Source organism: Malurus melanocephalus, unplaced genomic scaffold, assembly GCF_030028575.1.
Source record: "Malurus melanocephalus ecotype Western Australia unplaced genomic scaffold, MMel_1.1 scaffold_88, whole genome shotgun sequence".
NCBI lineage: Eukaryota > Metazoa > Chordata > Aves > Passeriformes > Maluridae > Malurus > Malurus melanocephalus.
Genome location: NW_026623320.1, coordinates 1,963,177 through 1,986,407, shown reverse-complemented (window position 1 = coordinate 1,986,407; position 23,231 = coordinate 1,963,177). Strand labels below are relative to the sequence as shown.

Below are 23,231 nucleotides of genomic sequence, written 5' to 3'. Positions count from 1 at the left end.
CTTGACCCCCTTTTACTACTGGAAGGCTGCTCTAAGTTCTCCCCAGAGCCTTCTCTTCTCCAGGTGGAACAACCCCAATTCTCTCAGCCTGTTTTCTTAAGCAAGGTCCTGCAGGCTTGTGATCATCCTTGTGGCTTTCCTCTGGTCTTGCTCCAGCAGGTGACCATCCTTATGCTGGGGTCTCCAGAGCTGGGCACAGCACTCCAGCTGTGGGGGTCTCACCAGAGCAGAGGGGCAGAATCACCATCCTTGCCCTGCTGGCTACACTCATTTTGATGGAACCCTGGACACTGTTGGCTTTCTGGGCTGCAAGTGCACATTGCTAGGATGTTGAGCTTTTCTTCCAGCAACATCCCCAAGTCCTCCACCTCAGGGCTGCTCTCATTCCATTCCCCACCCAGTCTGTATTTGTGCTTGGGATTTCCTTGTCCCAAATGCAGGAGTTTCCACTTARCTTCATTGAACTTTATGAGATGCATAAGGACTTCAAAGTGTTATTATGCTGTTTGTGCTATAGGACTATAAATTCATATATTTTGGTAATACTGGAAAATTGTAAGAGGTTGTCACTCCTAGTTGCTCTGCATACTTTGTTATCTAACTTATTACACTAGCCAAACCTGGTAGCCCAGGGAAGCCTGCTTAGTTTTGTGAGGGTAGAGAGGATAAAATTGAGGGATGTTTAAGAGTATCAGGTTTTTTTGTTATTGATACGCATTGAGTGTACAGACTTACTCTTTAACCCACAGGAGTWATAGCAAGACTACTCTTTTGCACTCAAATATTTAATCTGAAGTGGCYTCTTGGTTTCATAAATACTAATTTTCAAATCTAGTTTGACAACTTCTTAGCTCCAAAACATCACATGTCCTGTCTAACGTTTGTCTTGATTGATTTTACAAAAACAGGGACTTGTATTTATGTATAATCACCAGCCAGAAAGCAGGGCATAACAATTGCTTTACCTTTTTTGTTGTTGTTGTTCACGCTGAATATTTCCTATTCTAGTGAAATGCAGAAAGCCAGTCAGCAGATGCTCAAATTTTTTCTTGTATCAGATAAAAGTAAGAAAAGGAAGAGTTTCCATTAAAACCCACTATTACTTGCTATGCTTGATCACTAACTTGTGTACTGTAGTTTCTCTTCATGTGTCTTGGTTRATTGCCTTAATTAGATCCCATAAAGAAGAATTAGAAGAGATTAATGAAGAGTAACATTCTTTACTTAGTTGGAATTGTTTGTATAGTGCTGAGAGAGAGCCTAGAGGAATTAGGCTGTTGGTTTCTTGAAGAAAGTTGGAGAGGGGGAATTTCCAAGYAAAAGAAATTTATGGCTTTATTATTCAGCTGAACTGAAACTTCATCCAAAACTTTGTTAAGTGTAAATTGCATTTGCAACTGGCATCAGCCCTTAAATACCACCAAGAATTGCATGTTCTGCCATGACAGTGTCTTTTCTCTTAGAAAGCACGATGTTCCCCACTTTTTTCCACCAACTACCTCATGCAGTTTCAAACTAATGCATCTGGTGTTCTGCATCTTATTATGTTTCTCAGATCAAGCTACAATGGTTTTACCTACCTCATCTCAGTTTTAAGTAAGTTTGAGACCCCATCTTKTTTCTGTAAATGGAAGAAAATGTTTCAGATACTGGACCTACACTACAAGCCAATATAAATTTAAATTCTAAATCACAGTCCTAGAAAATGGTAAAAGTTAATGTGTTTAGTTCTGTGTGCCTGAGGGTGTTATTAGGAAAAGGCTTTTACATCCAGCCATAAAGAGCTGGAGATTTTTTTTTTTTTTGGACTATACAAGTCAACCTAAGTGTCTTATTAAACTTTTTCTTATTGTACACTGGAAGTCTCATAAGGCAGCATACAAATAGTTAACTTATTTTGGCATGATAYATTTTCAGTATCACTGAGCTAAATCACTACATTTAATTATGGGTAAGGTTGSTGTAGGCCTTCTTCTGTTTCTTAAAAGTTTCCCTTTTTTGGAGGACACCAAACAAAAAAAAAAGCTGATAACAGAAAACCACTATCCTTAAGTAATTACCAGRTAGTAAATATGAATATGTAGGAAAACAACATTTTCATGCTACAGGTTTCTGTACTTGTTAGAAAAACATGCTTTTTGGAATGAGAAGCATTCTTAGTTAGAATCTAATTAGAGATTTAATCTTTGATACTTTAAATAGTAGCATATGAGCAAAGTAAGTTGGTGTGCTGATGGCAACTGTTAAACAACRTTAAAAGTAGTGTAGCTGTCAGCTATTGTATTCAAAGAGATCTTTTCTTTTTTCCAGAGATTAGCTTGTAATTGAAGCCTGCGGGTTATACTTGTATCCAAAATTCAGAAGYTGCTGTGTGTTTTGCTGAAACACTTATGTTTTGTCAGAGGAAAATTTGCTTCTTTCAAGATAATTGAAGCCCTCCCCTGATTAACAAGTCAAAAGTACTTTTTCCAATAATGGAAGAACTTACATGGTCTTTATGGAATTATTTCATCTGGACAGGTCACTTAAAGCCATGTTAAGAGTAAACTGTTGACATAATCCACATGCAGATTTTAAAATCTAGTCAGAACTCTGCCATGGAAATTCATTTTACAATGTCTTTTAGTGCAAATGAAAACAAAACAGTGTTTGTTTAGGGATTGTTTTTTTTCCTTTAGGGGAGGTACTTTGCTCCGTTTACATGGTGTCATTCACAGTGATGTGGATATCTGAMTACCCTTTGTATAAACACTGTAATTGCAAAGTTCTGGTCACTTGTGTTATGTGATGTGAAGTGCTTGCTAGCACTTAGTATTCTGCAAGCAGGCCTGTGATTTATATGATACTAAATACTTTAAAAAACAAATTTAGAGACAAAAAATTTCAACATTCAAGTCTCAAACATTTTCTGAGTATTTTGTTGAAGAAATTGCAGAGCTATAACTTTCAACCTTGAAGAATAGCTGTTGTAGATTCTTCTAACCCTTATTGCTACTGTACATAGATGTAACAGTTTTTCTGGTGCTCTGGATTATCCTAAACACATGGGGTATACACAAGTGTACACTGTTCATCACATTGTCAAAACTGCCAGTCCTCAAAGCCTAAAAGGTGCCACAGGCAAGATGTTTAATCCTAACCAGCTGGTGTGCAAGGCATCTGGAGAAACAATTCACAKAATTCCCTATGGGCATTTTGTGGGGTGGTGGTGCAGAAAGAATGTGATACAATCAGAAATACTTCAAAGTTATTTTCCGTTTCTCTGCAGGGTCAACCTTTGATATAAAGGTACTTCTTGRAGTGTATTCTCTAGGAGAGGCATACCATTCCTGTTTGTTATCCTGTGGCGATTAAAGCTCATTTCCTCCTATAACTTGTAATTTTTTTACTGCTTTAATATATGACTGCCTAGCTTTTTTTTTCCATGAATAACATTCTTGCAAAATTTTTKTTAGCAGTTACTTGATTTAAACCTAGTGGTACTGCTGTGATCCGKTTTAGTTTAAAGGGAGGATAGAGTGAAACGTTTTAACATTGACTGGATTCTGAATAACACTTAACTGTTGCCCTTTGAAACAAATGATTTCTGAGGGTTTCAGTTAAAGGGTATCTAGGCTGATACTACTGTCTTATGTGGTGTCTGCATCTGAATTGCTGCCTTGTACACTTTCATACCAGAAGCACTGGGTTCGTAACAGAGCCTGGGTTGTGTAAGCTGTGTTAGCATTGCACTGCACACCAGGTTGCGCTGTGCAGACTGAGTGTGGTCTAACACAGAGACTTCCTCTCCCTAGTGCTGTATTATGCAAAGACAGTGTTAGTAGTGCCGTGCCCTATCAGTAAGTGGGGAGGATGGTGGACTTGGCTTCCARCTCAAGCCCGTGACTTAAAGGGAGACTGTAAATAACCTGGTATCAAACTGATGTACTTTTACAATGATAACAGGGTACTATGAGAGATGTCAGCATTAGTGTGTTCTCAGTAAAGCTCCTTCTATGGTGCCAACAAAGGAAGGGCAGCCAAAAGTTCATATTAAGCTCTGGAAGAGTGGCAGCTATAGGTGTTCCTATAAAATCATTATTAGATTCTAGTGAGGTGAAATAATAGTCAGCATAAGCAGCACTGCTAGTATATTCTGTTATGCARCTTAAGCTTTGCTATACTGAGTAGCTTGGAATAGAAGAGCCATTATCCTGATTAGAGAACTAGCTGTTCTTTTTATTTATACTTGAGAAACTGAGTTACTCACTGTTGCAGCCTTTTGATAGGGCTCCTTATTCTAATTGCATCTTGTATGTTGGCATATAAATGTTACTTTTCTTAGCAGTTATATTGATTTTGTTTACACTTCATGCTTGACTAAAACTAATAGTGAAGCTTTATCCTCTTTCAAAGCAGTTGCACTTGTGTCCTGCTGGTTTGGGAAAAGGTGTTTTTGAAAATATTAATTGAAAAATCAGTTAATGTCCAAAATATGGAAGTACTGAACAGCTGGTACAATGTTTAAATAAATTGCTCGAGAGTTATAAAATGTCATTTTTGTTATTATTATTACCAGATTACTCTGTAAACTTCTAAATTTAGGTGACACCTAATCTAGAAATTGCTAAATAGCCAAAATGCCCAGTGTGTAGCCATGTTCCATAATGCATATTATTAGACTCCGTTGTAAAAGTTGCTGTCTCCTGTAGGAGAATCTGTGGTATTCTGAATCAGCCTAAACTGATTCTTAATTTTAACCTAATTCTGCTTTTCAGAGGCTTACATTGATAAAGTTACAAATACATATACTATGGACTGTAGCTTCCTCTCCGGATAGTCTCTGCAGCATCACAGTTCATCTGAAGTATAAAAACACAGCATCTTGTTAGAGCAAATGYGACTTTAATTTGTGTAATCCATACTAGATTTTTTGTTTGTCTTTTTCTCTTTAATAGCCACCTCAGCAAAATCATTTTGGGTGGTCCTGGTTTTCATAGTCTGATGAATATGGTCATCTGAATATCATGAATAGTAAATAGGCTCCATCTGCGGAACTATTCCAATTACCTTTTTCCCTTAAAATTCCATTTATGCTCTACACAAAAAAATAAACAGTCAACTGACATTTTCTTAAGATGGCAGAGAGCATGAGAATTATTCTAAAGCTATATAAACCGTTCATTTATTGTCAGGCTTTGATTTTATAGCATCTAGTTTTGATGCTTGCTGAAGTTAGTCTGTCAGATGCAGTTAATARCCTAAAAAGGCCCATGCTCTGTCTTTGGAGTCCAGGCTGTGTAATTGTAGCAACATGACATGTCTCTTACCTTAGTTAAAATTTGATAATGGCCAATGCTGTGTGTTCATACATGGCAGAAAATCTGATCAGCCCCTCCTTCCTGGCCTACCAATGTGCCTACACTYCTGGAGTCTAACTGCTTTTTACTTACACACTGTCTTGCCTCCTAAGGATTTTGGATTTTCCTAGCAGCTGTGGAAAGAACCTCCAGGCATTGTTATGTCTAATCCAAGAGTACTGGAAAATTTAAATAATCATTAGAGAAGTTATGCAAATGCAAGACTTCCTGTTCCAAGGAGACRGCATTGCATCCTACAAAAAAAGTACGCATCTAGGTCCAGATTCACATGAGCTCCTTTCCAAATCCAAAGGATCAATYTCTCCTTGAAGTCAGATTTCTTAACTGTACAGTGTCAATATCTGGCAGTTCATCAGTGTTGTATGTCATAMTCAAAACACTGTCCATGACTTTAAATCAATCACTTTCCATAACTGGTAGTTGAGTATGAGACTAATAACTAAATTTCCTTCTGTTAAGTACACATTGTAGATGTTATCTCCCTTGGGTTTTGTGAGTGTACTGCTGGAAAGAGATGACTCCCATCCAGAGGAGAATTAGGGATGGATGGTAATACTTTGTTATTCTGTTCAGCTCACAAATGCATTGTCCTCTTGTTCTTCTCAAGCAGAGCAGTTAAAAATGGGAAGTTGCTAGTAAGAAATTCATTTCAGGATCTTTCAGTATAGCAAAGGCCAGGTATGGACTATCTGGTTTAGAAAGAATTCTTGATAACACTAAATAATGGTGATAGTCTAGTCACAATGTTTTGTGAGGGAAAGAAAGAACTCAGCATTTCAGGTTGGTTTGGTTTGGTTTGGTTTTGATTGTTTTCTTAGTCTAGCAAAGAATTGCTGCTTTCATTTGTCTTCTAGTATATTTATGTAATTTCTTCGTACTTCCTGCCTCATGGTAGCTGTGTTTAGCAAGCATCGGCTGATTGACATTTTGTATATCTTCTTGAACTATTTGTTTTACTAGTACCTTCTTTCCACTTTAAACCTCTGGAACATATCTTTAATACAATGTTAGTCATGCTGTTTCACCTTTTTTTTATATTGAGAAAGATGCTGTCTTACCTTAGTTATCTTCTCCTAACTGCTATGTTCTGCCCCTCACTATTAAGTATTTTTGTAAAGGGTTGCACTAGTTGCATAACACCCCTTTGCACTGGCTGATGTGGAGATAAAATGGTTTTCTTTCTACATTTAACTCGGGAACCACTCTTAATTTCTGCACCATCACAATCTGAGGGATGCTGTTGTGTTCCAAGCTGTGCCATTGAGTGTGGCTCTTCAACCTTATTTAAATTTCCTCCAGAAGCCAAACAGGCTTTCTGTCATCTTGGTTCATGTGTTACTGGGTTGAAGACTAGACTCCAACAACTGAAGATTTTATGTGGCTGAAAATTATTTTCTTGGGGGCTTCCTGTAACACTTCTTTCCAAAGACTTGAGGTCACTTCTACATAGTCTCTTAAGAACTTAATTATACTGTTGTTATATGCTTCTGACAAGAAATTCTGCTTTGAAAGCAAATACTTAAGGGTTTTTTTTAAGTATTCTTCAAGATTCTATTTCCTGTACATTATGCAGAATATTGTGTAATTGGTGTTGTGTTGCTCTTGCATATGTTCATATCTCTGTTAAACAGATAAACTCTTTGGCCATAGTCCTTTGAGTCTGATCCATTCATAGTGTGTATCTTTAGCTTTGGAAGGAAGCTCTGAGCATGCATCTTTCCCCTCTATTTGTTTACCTAGCTAATAATAAGCTGCCAGGATACTTGAACAGCTTCATGGCTGGCRTCCAGACCTTCACCCAGTAAAGGATTTTGCTTTAGCTTTCACTTAAGAGAATTCAGATTAAGAATACATGTAATGMTATACCTGAACACTTCTAGTTCAATCTAGATGAAAGCTGACTTTCCCTTTCCCTTGTGGTTAATTCATGACAGAAAAGGTTAAAACAGATCTTAGGGGATTCTTGATCACATTGCTTTTAAATGCTCACTCTCCTGAAATGTGGCAATACAAACCCCTTTTCCATGTGAATGGTGAAAAGAATGTGATTAGTAGCTGCTGATGTACTTAAGTGTACTCARTTGCATGGAGATAATTCATCTATTGCAACCTGTGARCAACAAATATACTGCACCAGATATGTAAACMACCWCTAGGTYTGAAACYATAGTGCTAAAACARTATTAGGCTAACARTGGGATTAACTTCACATTTACCTAGAGCAGTGAAGTAATGTTATGACAAAGCAATACAGAATACTCAAAATACTGAACCTGGTTTTCTTCTTAAGTTATGGTGGATTCTGAGTTCCATTTGAATAAAGGAGGGAAATACACACCTTTTTCCAAAATGGAATTCAGAACACTTCTTTACTTCTTTGTTAATGAGGCTCCTTCAGCAGGTACAGAAACTCCAGGCCTTTCAGGTTCMAGACTGGCACTTCAGTCTTTTAAGCTAGCTCTCCATGTGACAGTCCATCATCTAGCTTAATGGCATAATACAACCAGATCAAATAAGACTGTGAACTTAGTACCAAATGGGAGTGCATCACTTGGTGAATAGGGATGGAAATACAAAGCAATTTAGGTGAGAAGATACCTTTCCTTATCTCAATTAAGGCCTATTTTGCCTAACCTGAAACACAATCTGTCTTGCAATACAACCTTCCTGACCTTCCACATTTTGGTCTGGAACGGTTATCTGTTGCCAAAGTAGGATTCCTCTCCTACTCTAACACCTCAGTCCTTCATCTCAAGTTCCAGRCATGCTGCTGTTGTGTACTGCATGCCCAGTTTTCTGTTGACTTCCCTGTGGCCAAAGTTTATCCCAGGTTAGTTGATTTAGTCTTCCTAAAAGACAGTGAGTGACAGCCAGACTTGCAGTTGGATAGTCTGGTCATGCCAACCACAACATGTCTGACTCTTGCCTTGTCAATTCCTTTCTTGTTCTCCCACTTCCGAAAGAAATAAATATCTTCATAAYGAGTGCAATAAAGAAGCAGGAGGTGGGGACAGGGCTAGATACTAAATTAAAACCAAGAAAGCAGGTGTTTTATCATTATTTACTTTCTAACAGTGTGTGATAAACTAAAAAAGAATCCAATTAAGGCAAATAATTTTTCACTAGTGCTTTTTCATAGTTTCCTTTTCTTAATTGAACAATGATATTTACTGTAAGGTTTTAATACAGTGTTACATAATAGAATGGCTATGAATGGATGAATAGGGCTAAAGATTATATGAGAGTAAAACAGTGCCATCCARTAAAATAAATCTCAGACTCAGTGGTGAAAGAGTTTTTCTGGTCTGTGTACATCTTTGTGTAATCAGGAAAATAGCCTTATTTAAAGTAGGAGGAATGAAAACAGTAAGATTGGCCAGATCTTTCCTTTTGTGCTGTTAGTAACTAAACTTGTGCATGACAAGGTGCAGATAATAAATAGGCAACACCTATTTCTTAAGAGAATTTGCGGGTACTAAGAGTGTTCGTAGATTGAAGTAGAATAGTGAGAGCTGCCGTACTCATAACTGTAATGGTGATATTTGAAAAAGAAGTCATAAAAATAGCAGCATTTCCTAAAGATTGCTGTGATAAAATGTGAAGGCTCATTTTAACTAGTATAAGTTAATGTACCTAAAACTGTAAAGGAGAAAGAACTGAAGGTCACTTCAATTTTCACGGAAGCTTATCAGATTTCTGTTTCCATGAAGAGTATTGATGTGTACTAAAACTTGGCCTCACCACCCCCATAAAATGTATTTGAGATTCAATACACTGAAAATAGAGTGGTAGCTGAGTCTAACTTTAATGCTATTGAAATGTGACAGATATGCAATCTAATATGTGGATGTTAATGTTTGTAAAACTCCTATTTAAGAAAAAAAAAATCCTGTCAATTTTTTTCAAATTTTATGACATCATCGATATTTTTAATGTAAGTTTTTGGTAAAACATGCTTTAAAGCAGCATGTCAGTGTGGGAACATTTGCTTTGTTCCTGCTATGGCTTTCTGTCTTAGCATTTAAGTTTTTAGATTCTTGCAATACAGTAGCTTAGATATAGATTGATGTTAAAAAAAATCTGTGTGATTATGTGACCCACTCTGAAAGTCTGTCTGCAGCTTTTTCTGTCATTGCCTTCATTTTCCCAATGTAATAGGGTTCCCACTAAAGGGCAAAAGAGTTTAAAAGGAATTTAATTGCTGTGTAATAAGCCTTATCCTTCAGTGAGGTACTTCAYTGAAGCTAGACAGTGAGTGTTTTGTGACAGAAGGGAAAGCTGAGGRGGATGGGAGGAGGAGGAAGCTAGAAAATAACCACGACCGGCCTCTCTGCATTCCTGTAGGGCTTGCCTTTTTTAAAATTGGAAGCTGCTTTTATAGATGCTCCTCCAAACACGGTTTTCATTTTCCATACTGTCCCATTTAGACTTTGGAATGCCTGGATGAAAGGGCAGGCCCCCAAAGTGACTTTCCAATCTGTTTTTTCAATTCCAGCCAAGTTCCCTTTAATGTATGGAGCGGGCGAAGTTGAGCCGAGTCTTATAATATCACAGAACTCGGGTGCAGCTGCTGCTTTAAGCGGCACTGTGTGATAATACAACAGCTCTGCTATTTACTGGGACTCAAGTGCCTGGACTGGCACACAGAGACATTATATGAAATCCGAAAGCATGAGGATAAAGGAGATTTCTTTGCGACAAGATCCTGATCTAAGAAAGGAGTTGGCATTGCTAGCTCGAGGATGTGATTTTGTKTTACCTTCTAGATTCAAGAAGAGACTGAAAGCTTTTCAGCARGTCCAGGTTTGTCTTTCTGTTCTTTTACAATTAAGTTATTGTCAATTGTACCTTCACAACCACTCAAACTGCAGGCAATACATGAAAGCTCTTGCTAATCTAGCAGGGTTTTGATAGTCTGTTCCATATATGATGATTTATTCTGTATTTTAAAAGGCCGTGCAGGTAGTTTTGTGCAAAYAAAAGGCAAAGAGAGTTTGCTGAAGCACAAAGCACAGCTAAAGTATGATGTTTGCTCAGAGGTGTATGCAGTGAAAAGTTAGTGCATTTAATGCTATTAGACTTTTAAAGACTGTTTTCCTTAATCTGCATAATTGTGATGTATATGCATTTCCCTGGGGGGTTTAATTTCCCTTTCATTGAAACTGGGCATATAAAGTATACTGAAATAGGCTGTAACTTTACTAGCTCAAACATAATGTGCTAAAAGATGCTTTCATACTTGCATGATAATCCTGAATTCCTTCTGATTATGTTTATTTTGGACTTTCTATTTGGATGACATCAGTTGTTGCTGTTAAGTTCACATGTACACTTCTTCTGATTCGTAGAAGTGAGTTTAAAGCTACAATTTTGAAGTTGGCTTCAAATCAAGAACAGAAGTATTTGAAACATAAAATCAGAAGTAATACTTACAGAGTAAATGTACACTGTTTATCACTCCAAAAGATAACCAATCTCTTTGAACAACTTTTTTTGGAGAAACTGAAATTTGGTATTTCCTTGAACACCCTTTAAGACCTATGGTGGTATCTGAAAGCATTYRCTTTGTCCTTACCTCACCCTCACTTCCARTTCATATATTAAAGGTGTTATCAGTGATGGCATGTGCAATTTTTTTCAGCATTTTTTAATTAAGGAAAGTTTAGCAGTTGAATAAAAATTACAATGTCTTAGAATTTCTGGCATTTTTAGTTATTCTAAATATAGYCTCCTACTTAATTTTGAATTCAGTGCTCTAGTGTCCCTTTCAGGTGACCTTCAAGAGAGGGACATAGAGCCCTATGACCCTAATAATGCATTAGCCTTGTGTCTTCTATATTATTATTTTAAATTTCTTTTAGCTGACCTTTATAARCAATATTTATTCTGTTGTGAAAAGCAGAATGCCAGTGTTGACTGTGCTGGTTCATGCCATTCRACATAAACATGTGAGTGAAAGATTTTTGACTTGTGTCTTTTGTGCTAAAAGAAAAGTTGTTGACTAGAGACAGCAAGAAAAGAAARTACTATCTTAATTACCCAAAAGTAGTGGTAGCACTTAGGATTCAGGCACCTCAGAGGAGGAGGCAAGTTTAGTCTAGTCATGGCATCCTGTTGTAAACAAACACAGCATTACCTTGTGTGGTGCCCCTTAACTTGATCTCTTTCATCGAGTGATAGTTGGATCACTTGTACTTTTACAGGGCCTTTTTATGTTGACCTAGAAAACATCTCAGTGTAATATGGTAAAGCATACCTCCAAGCAACTAACTACTTTAGAAAACAGCTTGTCTAATCTATAGGGTTTTTTTTTTTTTCTGTTTTAGCATGCTGCTGGCTATAAACTTACAGTACAGACAATGAGCAAATATTTTTCATTTTTAACTAGTCTTGCACTTCCTGGGTAAATGGCAACTGTAGAAKAATGTATGATAAACGACTTAATTAGATTACAAAATTCTTTGGGCAAAGCAGAATTAATCAGAGTATAAAACTAGAATATGAGGTCAGTCATTGCTCAGTTTGACATAAAGTACTCTATCTAAAGTTCYTTTTTTAAGTGGTGGTTTGCTTCAACCTCATGATTTTAAGGAGACCTTTTTGGAAGTATCAAAAACTAATTGTGGATGCTGCTAACTGTTGATACAGAAGAYTGGYATTCTTTACTTGCTGTTTTATGTTMATGTCTATTTCAACTTGTCCTCATAGGTTAGGAGCATTTCAAAGAACAGCTATTTATCAGCTACATAGTCACTGAAGAAATTTCATGTTAAAATTAAAGACTGCTTAGAGATTTTGTAGAATAACTTGAAAAAAACGTTATTTCAATTGCTGAGCTTTGTTGCTGTTGGAGTTTACAAMCTCGTATTCCACTGTGTAGGCTTTCAGACACAACAGTTCATTAATATGATGTAAAATAAGAATACCAAAATCAAGAAATGGAAGCCAGTCTGTTCTTCCATATTTCTGCCACAATCTTGTGATTTTATGACTTGTTAAACAAATGACAGATTCTCTTTAAGAGGTTTGTGCTATTAGAACTAGCATCTTAAAGTAAAAATTTAGTAATGGTGGTGGATGTTAAATAACATGGCTCAGAAATGGGTTGGAATGTCTGGGTCTTCCACAGATTCCAGGAATTCTGAGGCAGTGGCTTTTCATATAGAGCCATGTAAGTAAATCATCTGTGTAGGTAATCCCCTGTGGTTTAGAAGGGGTGGTCATTACAGCACAGCACAGCACATCAAGTTTCTTGAAAATCTTTAAATAGACAACCAGTAGTGAGGTGGGTTATTCTGGAAAGTGGCAGAATAGGCAGTTCCTCAGTTTCTCATTTATTGATGAAAATTGTGAAAAACCTAAGCAAAGTAGGGCTTTTTKGGAAGATCTATTTCTTGAAAGGAAGATAAAACAATATGTTCTCTATTACTTCAGGGAACCAAATTTCTAGTAGKTATCTCTGTGTAAAATGAAGTAGCACTTTATGCCATCTTCTCCTGATGTTGGTTTTAAGACCAAGACCTTTCTTAGGTGCTTAACTTACGGGTTATATTAAACTGGGAATGCAGCACTTGAAGAGCYACTGTGTCCACCTTGCTCATCAATTTATCTTAAACTTTGGAGGGAGAAGAAACTATCACCTTGTCAAATGTACTGGCRACTTAAAAATGTGAACTGAAAGGCTGATTATCTACTGATAGCTGAGTACTGTGTTTTAGCCAACAGCTGGTGACATCCCTACCTGTCAGAGCTGGAATATAAGGAGCATCATTACCCAGGCTGTAAAAGGAAAATATATCTGAAGTTTGAAACAAAATTATCATGGAATAAAATGCATTTGTGTACAGTGACATGCTTACACATTTGTAACTAAACTAGGAAAATGGATATTTTTTTCTACTTAGAGGCCATATCACCTTACAAAATTGTGGCGTTCAAACTTTAAAACCAGACTTTTTAAAAAGTCAAATAAATATGTGCTACATGTAATGATTTTTTAAATGGAGCTAGAAAAAAATCTGGCCCGAATTTTTAATTAATCCTCTCAGCATCAGTGACAGGCATGTGCAGGCATATTTTTTTGATACTTTTAATGAATTATGCCTTTACCTATTATGACTACTTGGTGGTTCCTTGGTGTAGTTGTATGTGTCACACCTCAGTGTGAAAATGGAGAACTACTCAGTCCATGACCACCTGTTAATGATACTAAATGCTGCTTACACATGCTATTTATGTATGTGTATGACAACTATTTCTTCAGCTTCTGCAGTCCYTCACGAGATTGGCTTGCCTTCTGAGTGAAGTAACTTTAGACTGTAGCGCCTCTAGATAACTTTTACACTGCTTTTGTTACCAAAATGCTACATGAATGCTTGTGGCATGTTCAAGACAGCAAATGAATACAGAGTCTGTAGGTACTAATGTGTACTGGGCTGGTRTGTGGTTGTGATGTAGTGCACACAGTGATTCCTGTAGTCATGAAGATAACATTSTCATTTGCCTCATTTCTGAGGCAAAATTACTTTCAAAAAATTTAATTGAGGCAGTTGGGTTTACAGCTATAATATCAGAATAGGTCGTGTAACAATTAGAGGCATCTAGCATGACAGCTTACATGATAACATCAATTTTCTAATTTAACAGAATTTGTAGACCTTTTAACACCACACAGGGAGGACCCAATATTCATTTGTATGTAATACGTTTATACCAGGCACAGAAATGCTTTATTAAAGAACACAAGGGTTTGCTGAGTGGCCTGGAGATGGAATACAAATCTCATTCTGACTGTAGCTAATAGGTACACTTGATGCTAGCTTGCTGATATAATGCCGGTTTTCCAGAGCAGATGCCAACATTTAAAACAGAATGAAAATACATAAGCTGCCTGCAGAGATAAGACAGAAGTAGACTATCATTAATAGTTAAGATGAGCTTTTCTGTAAATGGTTCACTGCTAGTGGATTGCCAGATTCTAAGATCTAGTCTCTTAAAAAGAAACTGTAAGCAAACTGGTAGATTTTTGCCTCTTCTGTAATGGAGACTCCTGGTTCAAACTTAAAATAGATTAACTGCCTGTGATAGCAGCTTCTTTACCTGCTCATATCTGGTAATAAACCTATTTTTAAAATTATTATGTCAGCAAATGGGTACCGTTTCTATAGAAAAGCTGATGTGGTGTAAGTTTGTTACAGCTTACTTGCATGCATGATTTAAGAATCTAGATGTCAGTTCCCTCTGCAGCTAAGTTTTGTAATGCAGCAATTCATACATTGAAGAGTTCAGATGTACTTGTATTTCCCCTGAAATAGAAGATTGACTATTCTTTTCTCTTTTTAACTAATGTTGCTAATAGTGGATGTTATATGGCTGTTGGTGGTAGTACTTCGTATGCTAGAAACAGTTCAGCACATCTTCATATGAAATGTCCTTCAACTTTTACTGGGCAAAAGGGATATGAGATTGTTTTTGCAGTTGTCCAAATGGGAATTTTTCAGGGCATCAGCAGACAAGCAGTTGACAGAATACTTGCTCCAACTGTTGACTTTGCAGCTCAGTAGCAAGGCTGAACTTGGTGACATGTTTCTTGTTTGAGAGGATTTTTCTTAAAGTCAACTGCATCTAGTGATTGAAGCTTGTTTTGTTGTAAACATGTAAGGATAAAAAGCTATTGCAGAGTATAAGTGGATGTCTGTCTTAGCTGCTGCATGTGTTACTTTTGATGTTGAACTGATGCCCTGTCCTGACAAGGGCTGTTTTCTGTAGATAAATGTTAGAATTGCCTCAGGTGTACCTGTCAGTCCCTTGGCTGTGTATAATCAAAATGATCACGTACTAGGAGGAACTTACCAACTTGTGCCCTGGAAATAACTGGGGTAACAGAATACACTGGGAAGGAACAGAAGAACGGATTTAACCTGCGATCAGAGTATTTTCTGAGGAAGCTGAAGCTATATTTCAGCATATATTAGTGACTGGAATACTTAATTTGACATAATTCATAAACTGTAGAGTGTTTGACAGCAACTCACAGGTGCTAGGAGTCATACTAGCAGTAGCTAATATTTTTCCACTACTTCTGTCTTATCACAAAATATAGAAGGAATTGTGTTTCACGGGGTAGATTTTTCTGAAGAATCTTGCTTTTTTTCCATTTTATAATCTGTACCTTTTTCCATTTTTAAATTAGTAAGGCATGTGAAGGAAATAAAAAATATTTTCACTGGTCAGTGGTTGCAGACTYTTASAGGWRGTCTCACTCTRGAAGCCTTTGGTAMAAGTTWGTCAGCAAATAAAGCAAGATACCAATGGACRTGCATGTAATGTGGAAATRTTTGTGGCTTTGGGGGCCACAGGTRRCTACATCTTCYATTTTGTCCCCACCCAGATCTTTTCTGAATTAATCAGTAAGCTCTGCATACTACACAAGTCTTGATATTGAAGCTCTATTTGACTGTACCAAAAGAAAAAAGTGTGCAGACATATTTGGAGGTGTGTCTGTAGTCATAATGCTTTTGCAATAACATCCTCCAGTTCCCAGCAGGACTGCATGATTTATATATGTCAGCTATACCAAGCTGCGAATTGGGTATTTCTAATCAGAGTTGTAGAAGAACTTGAGCAAGACATCTGTTAGTACAGCATATATRTTACTGAGAGGGAGGAGATTGGTAAGTGTTTGCTGTAATGGTCAGGTATCGTRCAGAAAAATGCCAGTTTACCTCACTTTTCACTAACAAGTGAAAATCAGATTTTGACCATKTGAAAGTTCCCCAGTGCTACTTTTGTTTGTGTATATGTGATGTGACTTTGCCTGTGGTGACCATTCACAAATGCTTTTAGTTGAATGTGGTTTTCAATTCAATACCCAAGATAGTATGCGTGGAATGCATTTCGTAGTTTCAGGTGGAAGCTTTTCCTGGATGAAATTGCCTACTGTCTCCTCCTACATTAGAACTAACATTTCCAGATAGTTTTGTGTAGATAGTCCAAAGTTTTGCATGCTCTCCTGCAGTACTGACACTTCAGTGGCTTTTTCTTGAGGATCATTTTGGCTGTTCCAATTTGGGTTGGTTAAATTAAAGGGGGAAAGTGTTAATGACAGTTGTACCATAAGTTTTATGCTTTATAGTAAGACTGTCAAGGCTGTCTAGTGATGGCCCTTACCACAGCAATTTCACTCAAACTGAATAGGTTCTTCTTTCCCAGGCTATYACAGATTTAAGTGTACTACTATTTACTCTGCTGTCTTAAGACTTAAAATAAGAGGAGAAATGAACTTCAGGTAGCAAGCAGCTAAAAAAAACTGGGTTTTTTTTTAACTGAGTATTTCAGTGACAAAATAAAACTCATTCTTAGTTTGCTAATAAGCTCAACTGTCCAACMTGGTATTGTAAAGTGAATGTACATTTCAATATAGTCTCATCCCTGCCACTTRGTAACCAGTGTTATTCTAGAACGATTGATACTGATGCTTGCTCTCAACATGGATGATATTTGTGAATTGCTGTACTAAAGGTGCAGGAGAATTTGATACTGAGTCATTAAAAAAACCCCAAGAAACATGAAAATCAGCTTCTTCTTCTGAGCTTGGTTTTCATAGTTAGGCTGCCATTTGTCAAACCAGGAAGGGTTTTGCTAGACTCAGGCTATCAGTGGACAGCAGAGGGAATGGATCAGTGAGATTCACCATTACTTGCAGTAACAATGTCTACACAATGGACTTCTGAAAACAATGATCTATCGTTAAACTAAGTATAAAAAAACTTAGTAGTATAAACTAAGTATCTGCTCTTTAATGTATGCWATGTGCAAATTAGGAAATTCAGTATTGCAATTTTTTTTTACTTCAAGTAAGAAATTGGTTATATTTTTAGGCCATGAAACTCCAATTAACTTCATCATAATCCTGTTTCTTTCTGCAAACCTGAAGTGCAAAGTTAGGGTCCTCTTTCAACTTCATTTTTACRGTTACCTAGGATCCTTCCTTTATGTTACTCCTGACCTCTCTAAACCTCATTGACTCTCTTTTGATTTGTTTATGGAATTGCTACATGCTGTACCATGTTGATTATCCAAAAATGGGGCAGAGCTGTGTATGGCTTCCTCTTTGGAGTAAAGTTGATCTTTCATTGAGGATTAACATTTGCATTGAATCACAAAACCAGATTATCATCTACTTTTATACAGAAATACACTTGAGAGTAAATGGCCAAGAACATGCGTAAGTGAGATGAGAATGATTTGTGTAAAATTTGTCAATTTGTGTAAAACTGAGATGAGTGCACAACCTGGTATGCAGGAAGGAGATTCCCACCAGATTTTTCTGGTGAGAATTTAAGCACAGAATTGCTGTCTGGAACATAGACTGCATTGTGAGAGTTACTAAATCCTGCTCCCTTGCATTAATTCAGATCACAAGTATGTATAAAATAGGAAACAGTGTAGTTTAAAGTACATTTTTATTCTARTAGTATATTGCTAGAACTTTATGGGAAAGTGTATTAATTTTTCCATTTTCTTACCCTCCTGTAGCACAAATATTAAGTGACTACAGACCAAACTAGATGAATGAAATTTTTGGAGTTTAGGCTAACAGCAAAAGTAAGCTAGTATAAAACTGCAGCACGGTTAAAATTAATGGATGCTTATCTCTTACTGTGGAAGGAAAGAGGAGCATGTATGATAAAATTAGTCTCCAAATCCTAAAACAGCTGCCAGACAGTGACTGAAGGATAGCAAGCTRAAGTCCAGGATAGAAGGAAGCAACTGGGACTAAATGTTTGTTGCCAGAGGAAAGACTTTTACGWATGTACCCTGATGACTGGTTTAGCATTCATTCTCTATTGGTGTCTCTCGGGGTTGGATGAATTGCATATATTTTAATTTCTGACTAAGCTATGCAAAATGAATCACAATCTTAGCATGGTTTTAAGTCTAATGTAAGTTGATTTCAAAAAATACTGCCACAGTACTCCCTGATCTTCCTTACATTAGCAGAACCATATTGCTTCTAAGTGGCACCAACTATGTGAGATTGGATGAAAACAAATAGGGGGTTTTAATTTTGCTCTTTAGCTGTCTTGGTGACCTGAGGCAATTCACCATATTGCTTCACAGTCATTAGTGAGGGGCAGTGAATTCTGTGTGGGCATGGGGGAAAATGCAGGTTTTCTGTGGAGCAGCTAACCTTATGCCATGCTGTAAAACTTCATTATTAAGCTTTCAGATTAACTTACTGTTTTCAAGGTGATKTTCAGTGCAATAATTGCATTTTAGRATAATAGAACTTTGGAGGTAGAGAGGGAGAACCCACAAATTTTAAAAGTTTTAAGTTGTCCAAGGATCGTCTTTTACAAAGGAAAAAATAATGTTTAGTGCATCAAGCTGAATGGAAAGTGGTACAATCAATGAACTCTTGCATAATAATTGCCATTAGTTTGGCTGAAAGATGYTAATGAGGATGACAGAGAGCAATGAAAAACCATCATATTTTAACTTAAAAAATTGTAAATGTCTACCACAAGGTCAGGAGAATATGTTTCTCTGGGCTACTTCTGAGGAAGGTTCTGGTAGTAACCTTTTACCTATCCTGAAAGAGATTTTTGAAGGCACTTTAGTATGTTAAAGTATTTGAGATGTTAGAACAGGTTTTTCAAAACTGTTATCTTCCAAATGAGAATGAACCCTTTTTTGAACAAAAGTGGCATAAGTCTTTTATGTGATGTTTTTCAAGATTTGAAGTCCATTATACTATTGATAAAGCCAATTGTTTGTCTAGAGGGAGATGTTGACTTGCACTGTGCAATCAATTAGATACTAAGTTAAAAAAGAAGTATTTCTCTGATTTTATTGGTCAGGCTTAGATTGACAGCAATAACAGAACAGAGGGATGGGAAGGCTAGTCAGGTATTCCTTGTAATTCTACTTAGTGGAAACATTTTATTAYATTCACAATTACTGTTTAACTGATAGGCTGTAGCACACCTTGTATTATTAAGAGCTCGCTGTATTTAAAAAAGGAAAGACTCATTTWAAAAAATAGTGTTACCCTTTGTATTTCTGTGTTGACTTCAATTTTCTGTTGTGGATCAGGGAACCTCATGCAGCATCTGTTTGCATTATTGGGTGGTTGATTAGCTTGGTACGTGGGTGGTTGCAAGGGTGTTAGGGTTTAAAAGGCTGAATAGAATATCTCTGCAGAAAATCCTCTTAGCATATTATRCACTTTGGTTCATCCATAGCATAAAGYRGAATAGATAAGAAGACCTAGTCTGTTGAAGAACTAGATTAACTTATGTATTGCACATCATAAACAGTATTGCAACAGACCTTTTTTCTTTTGATTCCACAGTTGAAAACTACTAAGGATTTGAACCAGACTTTTATCTATTTRATAGGTAAAAATCTCTTTATAGTATTTTTAGTATTTAATGCCCTTTTTTACAGGGAAGAATGTGGTGCACCACTTAGAAAAATCTAATGTGAAGTTAGGTGTAAATGTGAGGTAGAATTTTTTTGGGGTCCTTTTTTGAGCGTGTTGTATGCATTACATAGATTTTTCTCTAATATGGATATATCCTGGAAAGTCCTGTCAAATACTACAGCAAGACCTTACTATGAACTCTGTAAACATTTTTGAAATGTTTGATTTGGGTTTTTTTCAGAGAAATGGGCAGAACAAATGTTGGTGTCTGTTAGAAAGAATCTGCATTTCTGAATGCAGACATTGTCTTATTCTATAGTCAAAATACCAATACTACAAATACCAATCAGTTCAATCCAGATAGTGGTAGGACAAGGGGGAATGTTTTTAAACTGGAAGAGGAGAGGAAAAATTCTTTGCTATGCGATTGGTGATGTACTGACACAGGTTACCCAGAGAAGTAATGGATGCATTCAGGATCAGGTTGAATGAGGCCCTGAGTAACCTGATCTAGTGGGTGGCATCCCTGCAMACAGCAGGAGGGGCTGGAACTAGATGTCCCTTCCAACCCAAGCTCATGTCTTAGCCTCAAAGATGTCTAAAAGAGCATTAAATTCACAAATATATTTACCTTGCTTCCTTTTCCAGCAAGTGCTTTATAAATGAGGTTTTACTCACTTGCATTTGAATCCATATATTCAGTCCCTTTGTGGGGCTCAGTATTTCTGCTTGGCAGTCTTTGCTACATGCAAATGTCAGATCTAGATGTTACTGAGCATACATTCTTAAAATAACTCGGAACAAGTCCCCCTTCCCTGTTATTTCAGAAATATATCCTGTAGATGAATTACTGTATCTCAGCATTGGCTCTAAGAGAAGAAGAGCCCACCCTTCTAAAATTCCCACTGTCTTTATTTTTGGCTTATAACAAATGTTKGTAGATGTAAGAAGACTATTTAGGTTGAAGAATTAATTTCTCTCTTTGGAATATGGTGTATCCATGCTCTCTGGTAGAGTCTATCTCTGATAGACTAATATAGTACTGTATTGTAATTATGATACTGATTTTATGCCATTACTATAAACAACTGCTGGAAGAATGGTTGGAGAAGGATCTGGAAAGTTGTGAAATAAAATTAGAAGTTTGCCCTCTGAACAGTGACCCCAATGGGATAAAAACTTCCATTTCCTCCACTGTAAAACTCAGGAAAAGTAAGGGTTAAGAAGCTGTGGACAGTACTTACAATTCTATATGTCAGAATTGTAAACTCTGTATTAAAGGTATTCTTGAATTCTCCTATAGAGAAATCTTACAGAAGTTTGTTTACAATACTAAAAGCAACAAGTTTTCAAGGCATCCTCACTCCCCATCTGTTACATGAACCCTAAACTGCAGTGGCAACTGTGCAATACCATTACAGATTCTGGACTTCCTATATACTTATTGCAAAAGTTAATGTTCCCTGCAGTCCTGACACTGCAGCATGCATCTRTATGCATCTAAAGCTTATAATTTACAAGCTTATACAGCTATTTTCCTTAATTTCAAGCATGTTATTGCTGGTACTCTTTCTCAGCAAGTCGCAGGTAAAGTTTTCACTGACYAAAAGTCTCTTTTTTTAGTTTAGCTAACTGGTGCAAGTATTAACGGTTTTAACTTGAAGCCACAGGAAAATGTAGATCACTTTCTATATGTTAAATTGACCACTGAAATKGAGTAGTTGTGTGAAAATATTAATGAACTGTTCCTGCAGATTTTCCAGTCAAAGATTTGATATTAGCAGACCCCTGGCAGTTCTTGTTAATGAAGATATTCCCTGGTTAAAATTATAATTKATTTTAAAATGCCTTAATCTCACACAATTAGTGCATTTTGATTGCCCTGAAATAACAGAACTAACTCTTTMATAAGCTATGCAATATGTGCCTCTGCAGAAGTAACTAGCAGCTGAACTTACAGAAAAAAGTGAAGTTTTTAGATCCCTTTTAGTATCACACGTTCCTTTATTAGAGTACATACAGCAAAGCAACCTCAGTTGTGCAAGAGCCTTTTGATGATTGGAATTCAGACTGAGAGAAGGATCCTTGGTCCTTTATTGGAAGGCGAGAAGAGGGAGGAGATGTAATATCAACTTTATAGTGCATTAGCTGGATTTTATGGTTTTGGACAGCATCCTTCTTTCTTTGATACAGCTCTTATCCYGTGTTGACTGACATTAACAGCACAATTCAATTGTCCAATTCCAGCTTGCTGGTGGCATTTGAGAAGCGTTAGTGTTCTCAGAACATCCACGTGGCCGATGAAGAGCGAGAGCTGTGCTCGGAGCTGGCTGCTGGATAGCAYGAGGAATGTTCAAGGGCATTTTGTTTTGTGCCCTAGATGGTATTCTCACTAGATGCCTACATGTAGGCACCAAGTATTCTAGCAGAAATAATTGTGATCATGTATTTGCTARTGCAAACAAAGCCTTTTTATAGTTTCTTCTTTTGCCAACTTTGAGAAATCAGCATATAAAAATAGATATCTTTCAGTAGAGGAGAGGTARTTTGTCTTGCTATGAGTGGTTTGTAGTCTGTATTTGATTTTAAAATTGAATGAATATACTGTCTGACAGATTAAATTTTACATATTTTTACACTTAGCATGCTGAATTCAAATGTTTAAATATAACATTTTCATCTTAGAAAAATCCATTTTCTTCATCTATATGTTTAARTTCTGAATCTGTTGCTTAATTTCTTCCTCATAATCTCTGTTGTGAACATGTTCCAGACTATAAAATGAAAAATAATTTAAAAGCCATTACTACATAGATATTTTAAATAACTTGTGCTTGAATAGGTCTTATTACAAATCCTGAATTGAGATTTCCATACGTATTTAAGAACAGCTTTTAATCTGGACCAATGGAAATAATTTAATATATATCTGAGGCATCTGAAGTAATTAGTAGTTTCTGTTTTCTATTCAGTTTTCAATGAACAAATGGTTCTGTTGATAGCTTTTCTTTTTCTCTTGGGATGTTTCCCAATGTGGTCTTCCCTCTGCTTCCACCTTTCCTTTTAGAAGAAATTTCTCTTTTTGTCTGAGGCTCTAAATTTCCCTAGCTGCGGATTTTAAAATGTCTTGCTTGTCTGTGCTATGCTTCCTTAAAATGCTGAATTATCTCATGTTACCTGCAACAATCACGGCATGTTAGTAGTCTGTGATTTTCACTTTCTCTTTTCTTGGGTGAGGTATTCCTCATCGGGCACCTCTGAACACCTGCTGCTCTGTGTGTGAGCAGCTCATGTGKGGAGTGGTTATCACAGAATCACCTCAGAATATTCTGAGGAATATTGGAAGGATCCACAAGGATCAAGTCCAGCYSTAAAATGACTGACCTGTATGGGGATTGAGCCCGTGACCTTGGTGTTATTAGCTCTGACCAKCTGAGCTAATT

The 23,231-nt window shown here is 36.7% G+C and overlaps 1 protein-coding gene across 1 annotated transcript in view; it reads left to right on the top strand.

The window, feature by feature from the left end:
- The window catches only part of PPP2R3B (protein phosphatase 2 regulatory subunit B''beta), a 43,420-nt gene that overhangs the window by 2,078 nt on the left and 18,111 nt on the right, over positions 1–23,231 (top strand). The window lies entirely within an intron of this gene.